We start from the raw sequence: 7,424 nt of genomic DNA, 5'->3' as shown, positions 1-7,424 counted from the left end.
AAAAAAACATCCATTTATAATTTTATTAGCGAAAATTTTGCAAAGTGTTGGAAAAGCAGCTAAATTCGTTACGCATTGCGGGCGATACATAGACATTATGTTCAACGTTTATTTCAATAAAAGTCTTGAAAAGACTCGGTTTGCTGCACAGTTATCGCCGCGTTATACAGATTTCTTATTAGATCTAACTTTATTAATGATTCCCATGCCTTCACTTGTGACCGTTGGGTCAACTGCGCACAAAAAAAAAAAAAAAAAAAACCAAAATTTACTCGAAAGTATTCCAATTATTCTAATTGGATATTTGTTCGGTGTTTGCTTATATGACTATGTTTTGTTGTAATTTGTGTATTAAATGTGTATTTACGTATGTATGTACATGATTGAAGATCATCAAGCTGCATTTCGTAGTGGTTAAATGAGATCAGTGTGCTTCAGTCATAAGCATTCAACAACTTAATTAATTGTGGCAAATGAGCACAGAATTAAGGAGATTGTTAATGTGAAAGTAGCTTCAGAGCGAGAGGAATGTTGAAATAGCGCAAAAGTTTAATTGTGTGTTTTCAGAGCTTAATACTATAAAAGGCTATAAAATGAGCTTAAAAGCTCCGAAAGTTTTTTTCAAAGTTTTGATAGCAATGAAAGCTTTAAACAGATCATAGTATTAATTATAAACGTTTTAAAAAAATAATTTATTGAAAAGTTCATGTTAACGTTCTTCAATTTTTTCTTAAAGAATGACTGAAAGCTACCAAAAATTAAGCTGAACTATGCTTTAAAAATTAAAGCTATCTAAAAAAATAGTTATCAAAAGTTAAAAAGTAATATACGATTGATAAACGTAAAAGATAGATAATATTGTTATGTAATACTATTTGGTCAAATTTGACCCGGACTGGTCCATATAAACTGTGTGAGCAAACTGGTAGATAATTCTTATTTTTATTCTTCTTAGCTTGGTAAAAGCCTTTTTAAGTTATAAAATTTGATCTTCACCTCTTTCGCGGTTTTTAGTATAGAAAAAATTTCATCAATGAGTTTATTTTGAAATTTAGTGCTTCCAATGGTATCATCGCTATGGAATCGTTGAGACTGTTGCCGAAGTGTTTTGGGGTGCGCACTTTATCATAGCCACAAATATTTGAGTGGCTCAACACATTCAGTAATTCTGGTCAGGACATCGCAATCTTGCCTCATGCGAGTCATCGCTAATGAAGACAGTTTCGAAAAATTAAAGAAACAGTGCTTGAAAATCGTCGTGTTGGAATCAGAGAGATAGTAGAATATCTCACCACCCCTTACGGAAGGACTTAGCATATGTCGGTTAATTGTTTGGGCTACGACTGTTTCAATGTTTAAATCAAACCACAAGATTGTGGCTTTTTATTTTGACCAAACACGAGCAAGCGTAATCGTCCAACCACCATATTCGCCAGATTTCGTGACGTTCTTCTGTTTTCGCAACTAAAAAATCAGCATCTCGGTTCGGGCCAAGAACTCCTTTTTATTAAAACTATTTCGTTGAAAGAACTTAAGGCTAGTCAGACGAGTCTCTAAACAACTACATATATGGAAAATAAAAGATTTGTTGTGAATAATTTATATCACTCCGATTTACAAGTTACACACTGGAGTGGTATATATACCAGTTTCATACTCCCGGATTAATATAACGGTTTTAGAACGGGTAGGTTTTGGGTTAGTTTTACGAAAACCGAAACTTAACAAAAAACGAAGAAGTATCAGGTTGAACGCTTTCCGAAGAAAGATGTTGATTCGGAAAAAATCTCTCTCATCTAATGAGAGATAAAGTAAGTCATAATCGAAAGTAGATTTTATAAATCAACAAAAGAAGGTTTCTAATGTTTATTATTCCAGCTACAAGCAAAAATACTTCTATAATTCTTGGTTTGAACGGTTTGATCTCGCCAACTCTTGAGTCCATTACGACTTGATTATAAAAACAAGATCTCGAATGACTTGATTATGAAAATTGACGCAATAAGAACGCTTATTCTTTAGCGACAAATGTGATTTTCTTAAAAATAGCCCTTCTGTCTTATCAGATTTTATCTTTAAGTCGATGCCTTGTAAGTCTCAAATTTTTAGTCTGTCTGTATTACTCTACTGCACCTAATTTCAACCGATTGCCACATTCAATTCTTATGAATTCAACACTTCATTGTGATTACGCTGCTATCAGTGAAATCTGCATAAGATCTCGCTGTTGATCCTGCGGATAAACATTAATCACTACGCCGAAAAATACTTCAATGAAGTTAATGTTAAACCTTCTTTCAAACACACTGCATAGCTCAAGGCTAAACTTGTCGAATAAAGTCGACTACTACTCATACCACAACCAAGCGACGGCTAGTGTGGGTACCTCGGACAGCAAGTAAGCGGGTATGATCGATAGACGGTGCGCGGGTCACTAGTGGAGAAGCGTGTACTGAAATTTAATAACGCAATTTTCTCCCAGCGACTAAGTCTTTCAGCATACACATGCGCTACATAATTTTCTGTCAGCGAAAAGGCATTGTTGTTTTGCAAAAAAGCGCCAAACGAAAAGTACTTTTTTTCATACGCATTCTTTCGGTTTATTTCTGCAGGGCTGGCAGGCCGCCGCAGTACGTCAACTTCTTTTCTACAGTAGCCGCATCAAGTTAGCGATCAACGACATCAAGTGATCGATCTCAAGTTATAATCATCTTTCCGGCAGTGAAACAGCAGCGGCAAAAAAAGCACCAAGAGACCGGCAAGCAGGACGTCTGATGAGGGAGCGACAAGTGCTGGGCTTGCGTTTTCGGCAGTTATTATTGGCCGCAGAAATTCATTTACGCTTTAATAAAAATATACCACCCTTTCAAGCGCACGGGCTCACGGGCGCACCGGCATATAGGCGGTAATGGCGCTGTGACTGCACACTAGCGATCGTCGGTTGGCCACATTTTGTTGGCATAGCGGTGTATTGTCGTCCGTAGTCAGCGTTTAGCTGGAGGCGTTAAAATTTTTACATTGATCTGTTGGAATTGCAGCAGCTTTCATTATGATTTAGCTTGATACGTCAAGTCCACGTGAGGGGCAGAGGCAGGGACGTATGGTCTAAAGTCATCAATGGACATTGATACAGCGCTACATACGGCTACCGTTGTTGATGCAGATGAAGTTGATTGAAGCTCAGCCCGCGACAATCATGTGGATGACGTTGTGGTGTAGTGGTGTGTGTTCGTTCGTGTGTAGTGACTGACGACGGGCACATGTCAAGCATCACACACAAATTGACGAAAATTCGATCAAAATTTTAATTGATCGCCCTGCAGTTATGCTGAAATTGCGATCAGCACAAAGCTGCTAGAGCCAGTCGGTCAGTTTGGTGTATTAATAAAAAAGAGGCTTGTGTAGAGTAAGCGAGTGTTTGGTAGTTGATCAAAAAGTTACTTACATATGAATGTTTGTATGTTGGTGTTGAGTAAGTTGGTTGGTTCGTCAGTCACTTGATTGCTTGCTGTTGGCGTTGGCTCAACGCTTGCCAAAGGCCATGTAGTGACTGTGATTATGTTAATATTAGCTACTGCATCGATTTTGATTATACAGAGTATTTACAATAATGAAAAAGTGGCACGTATGCCGGTATGTAAGACGATGCGTATTATTTGGCGACCGGAAATTCGAATGCTAATGGCAAGAAAAATGGGCTGATTTAATTTAAGGAGTAAAGGCGTAAAATATTTACCCTTTATTGACGTCAAGCGAGATTACTAGAGCATTCCATATAGAGAAATATGTAATCGTATTAAATTTAGGAGTAAATTTCGTAGGTTTCCGACCAAATTAGTAGTTAAAAGTTTTTATGAAACATTTAAATTGAAATTATATAAAAATATTTCCAAATATTCCTAATGAAAATGCCTTCTAGATAAAGTTATAAGCAATTCGAAGCCATTTAAATACTTGAAACAGCAAGACCTTCCGGAAAATATCAAAATATACGAAGTGTGTTCAAAAATTATCGCGAATTTTGTGTTTTTTCAAAAATTATTTATTTATTCATGAATATCTATTTTGTCCCCTTCAAAGTAATCCCCATGAGGTATTATACACTTGTTCCAACGGTTTTTCCAATCTTCGAAGCACTTCAAAAAATCATTTTTTTTATCTTATTCAGCTCCTCCTTCGATGCCGTCTTTATCTCGTCAAGAGCGTCGCCCTTTCATGAGCCTCTTCAGTTCAGGGAACAAGAAAAAGTCACAGGGGGCCAGATCTAGGGAATACGGTGGCTGCGGCATTAGTATGTTGTTTTCGGCCAAAAAGTCGCGCACAAGCAACGATGTGTGAGCAGTGGCGTTATCGTGGTGCAAAAGCCAATTGTTGTCACATCTTCTCGGCCTTCTGAGAACATTTTGTACCACCGATAAACGTTGCTTCGGTCCAAGGTAGCTTCTCCGTATGCCACGGTCAACATTCGGAATGCATTCGCGCACTTAATTTCGTTTTTCACACAAATTTTGATACAGGTTCTTTGATCAATTTTTTTGAAAAGGTAAAAATCGAAGACGATCCAAAACACGTGCAAGCAAAGCAGCTGTCAACAACTAAATGAACATTCAAAATGGCCGAGCTTGTCGGCATAAGTGAGAGACATGAGTACCAACATAACGCCACAAAAAATTCGAATTTCGAATATACGTAACCCGCGAAAATTCAAAATTCGCGCTACTTTTTGAACACACCTCATATGTATATTAAGTATTACCTTAACCGAAAATCGGTCAAAGGATTTAGACATGTTGACTAAGTGAGTGAAGTGACTGAAGCTTACTGAAATTATCAAAGAAACACTTCTCCAGCCTGCTAAGTGGCACAGAAAGCATAACACCAGGAGATGGGGAACCGGATTATCCAATCGATGACGATGGAGCAGCATCTCATTGCTCGAACATGAAAAAGTTCGAAAACAATCTGACGTTAGGAATACCAAAAGCTCCATCAGGACCGAGAATTACCTCTCCGAGCCGTTCGATACCAAACGAGCTTTCCTACAAGGCGACTCGCTATCGTGGGACTTCTTCAGTATACTGCAGGAGAAAATAATTAAAGAGTATACAACCGCTGGCGTATGGATAAGGAAGCGAATCAAATCGGTCTGGTAGTGCACGAGGGCAAGACGAAATATCTACGTATGTATGTCGACGAAATTGATAGCGTATTAAAAACAGCGTATTAAAAACAGCGGCTCCGCTGGCTAGATTATGTCGTCCGAATAGAGGAAAACGCTCCAGTTCTGAGACTATTTAACACCGTACCCTCCAAGGAAAGCGGTGAAGACCTCCAGGCCATTGGAAATACCAGGTGTACTAGGACCTGGTTAGACTTACAATCGGTAAAAATTTGTTCATCAAAAATGCTGATCCGGAAAAGTTGAAATTGACATTCTATGAAAAGCTGCCATCTTGAAAACATCTAGATTTTGACTACCGCTTTGGCCATTACCTGCACATTTTTTGGCGCTAACTATTCCCTACTAGCTAAATAGATATCTTCAATCCAAAAATTAAACACGCAATATTATCTCCACTGAAGTGTCATAACGCCAAATATGTCAATGTCAAGAAAAAGTTGCAGAAATTTCAAAAAGAAATAGCAACAATAAACTACAAATCCAATAAAAATCAACCTGGCTGCAACTGACAAATAACTTAACCAAACCTGACGATAAGGGCAAAAAACCCAAAAAATGCGTGACAACAACAGTAGCAACAACGACAACACAACTGATGTAGCGCACATCAATTAGTAGGGAACCGCAACATGGCATTTTCGGTACCAAAAATCTCAAATAAAGTCAACAACAAAATAAGAACAACCAGCCAACTCAAGAGTAAACTACAATTTACTAAAAATCAAGTAGCAGCTTCTGTACTTGCGACAAAATCCAACAAAAACAACACAAAAATAAAGCATTAAGCAAGCAATGTGTATAAGAAATCAAAGTTAAGCCACCACTAAGGCCCACAGGAATGTACAAATGTTGTCACATGCACACATACAAACATACGGTCATATGCCATCAGTCTCGACATCAACATGAACATCAACGCCGTTGATCAGCGTAAATTGAAACTGTTGTCGAAGTTATGTATCTTGCCAAAAAATTACTATACTAACTAATATTATCCTTGTTATTGTTGTGATGTTTTAGTTGTTGTAGCTGTTGATGTTGTCTGCATTGGTTGACTCTTTTTGGATTGGCATGATGACTACAAGTTGACGTTTGGCTGTCGTCGCGACGTCGCTTAATAACACACATCACAACAGGTAGTCGCCGTGGCCAGCAAAAAACAACAATAATAATGATAAAATGTACACATTTCTACGTCCTACATATATATACGAGTACATTTGTGTGTGTGGAGAGACCATGCTGCAAGAACGCGTAGTGGAGCATGCACCATCGAAAATTCGGCACAAAAATGCAATCCCTTGGTGCAAAGCTAATGCAATGCGTTTGTCTGGCAGCCATTGATATATATATATGTGTGTGTGTGTGTAAGTATCACCAACACTGATCTTCATTATGCAACAAATGCTGTGTTTGCTCATATGCGTAAATTACGTGCCACAATGACGCTGATAATGTCGATCGAAGTCTACCTTTATCCAATGAATCTCTTGCCGATCGGTTGCTCAAGAATTTAAGATTATATACATAGATATTTTATACTCGCAGCTCTTTAGCTCATTCAAAAACCTCTAAACGCATAAATCAATCTCGAATTTTCCGCGAAAAGAAATGCGTCTTTGAACTAAAACATTGGTTCATTAAATCACCATTAATTCTGATTTTTTAATTACGGAAATTATCTTGGTTTAATTATAATTTCTTAGTATACAACAGGAGATTCAAGTAGCGGTACTTTTTTCAATAGCCTTTTTGACAGATCTCGTGCGGGTCGTGTAAAGCTGTCATGTTAGTTTTCTTTAGTATTATTTCGCATGTCATCATAGGGAGACCTCCGCCTGAAAAAATTTACAAATCGTTCAACTTTATTATGAAAATTCACGTTCTGTAAAAAATGTATTTCACACACTTCGCTTAACTTATGGTCAACATAATCGGCCTACTGGGGACCCAGCATACATTATTGGGTAATATTCGACCGAAAAGACCAAGTCCAGCACGCTTTGAAGAAAATACATCAGCCGAAGCTGAAAGTGTACATAAAGACCGCGGAGAGTCGATTCGGCGCCGTTCTAAACAACTATGGAACGACTTGGCGGATTTTACGTCAAGCTCTTAAATTGAAAGCGTCTAAAATACAGCTTGTGCAATAACTGAAGCATTCCAAGCGACATCGCTTTGCTCTATAGGCTCTTGAAAAGTTCCAAGAAGATCAACGGTTTTGAGGCTCATTTCTGGCTCA

General features: G+C 38.0%; 1 protein-coding gene across 3 annotated transcripts in view; it reads right to left on the bottom strand.

Moving 5' to 3' along the window:
* LOC108978324 overlaps window positions 1-7,424 on the bottom strand; it is a 151,358-nt gene that overhangs the window by 74,406 nt on the left and 69,528 nt on the right. The gene's annotated exons all lie outside the window — the stretch shown is intronic.

Source organism: Bactrocera latifrons, unplaced genomic scaffold (genome assembly GCF_001853355.1).
Source record: "Bactrocera latifrons isolate USDA-ARS-PBARC rearing strain unplaced genomic scaffold, ASM185335v1 scaffold_12, whole genome shotgun sequence".
Taxonomy (NCBI): domain Eukaryota; kingdom Metazoa; phylum Arthropoda; class Insecta; order Diptera; family Tephritidae; genus Bactrocera; species Bactrocera latifrons.
This window is presented reverse-complemented; position numbering and strand designations above follow the sequence as displayed.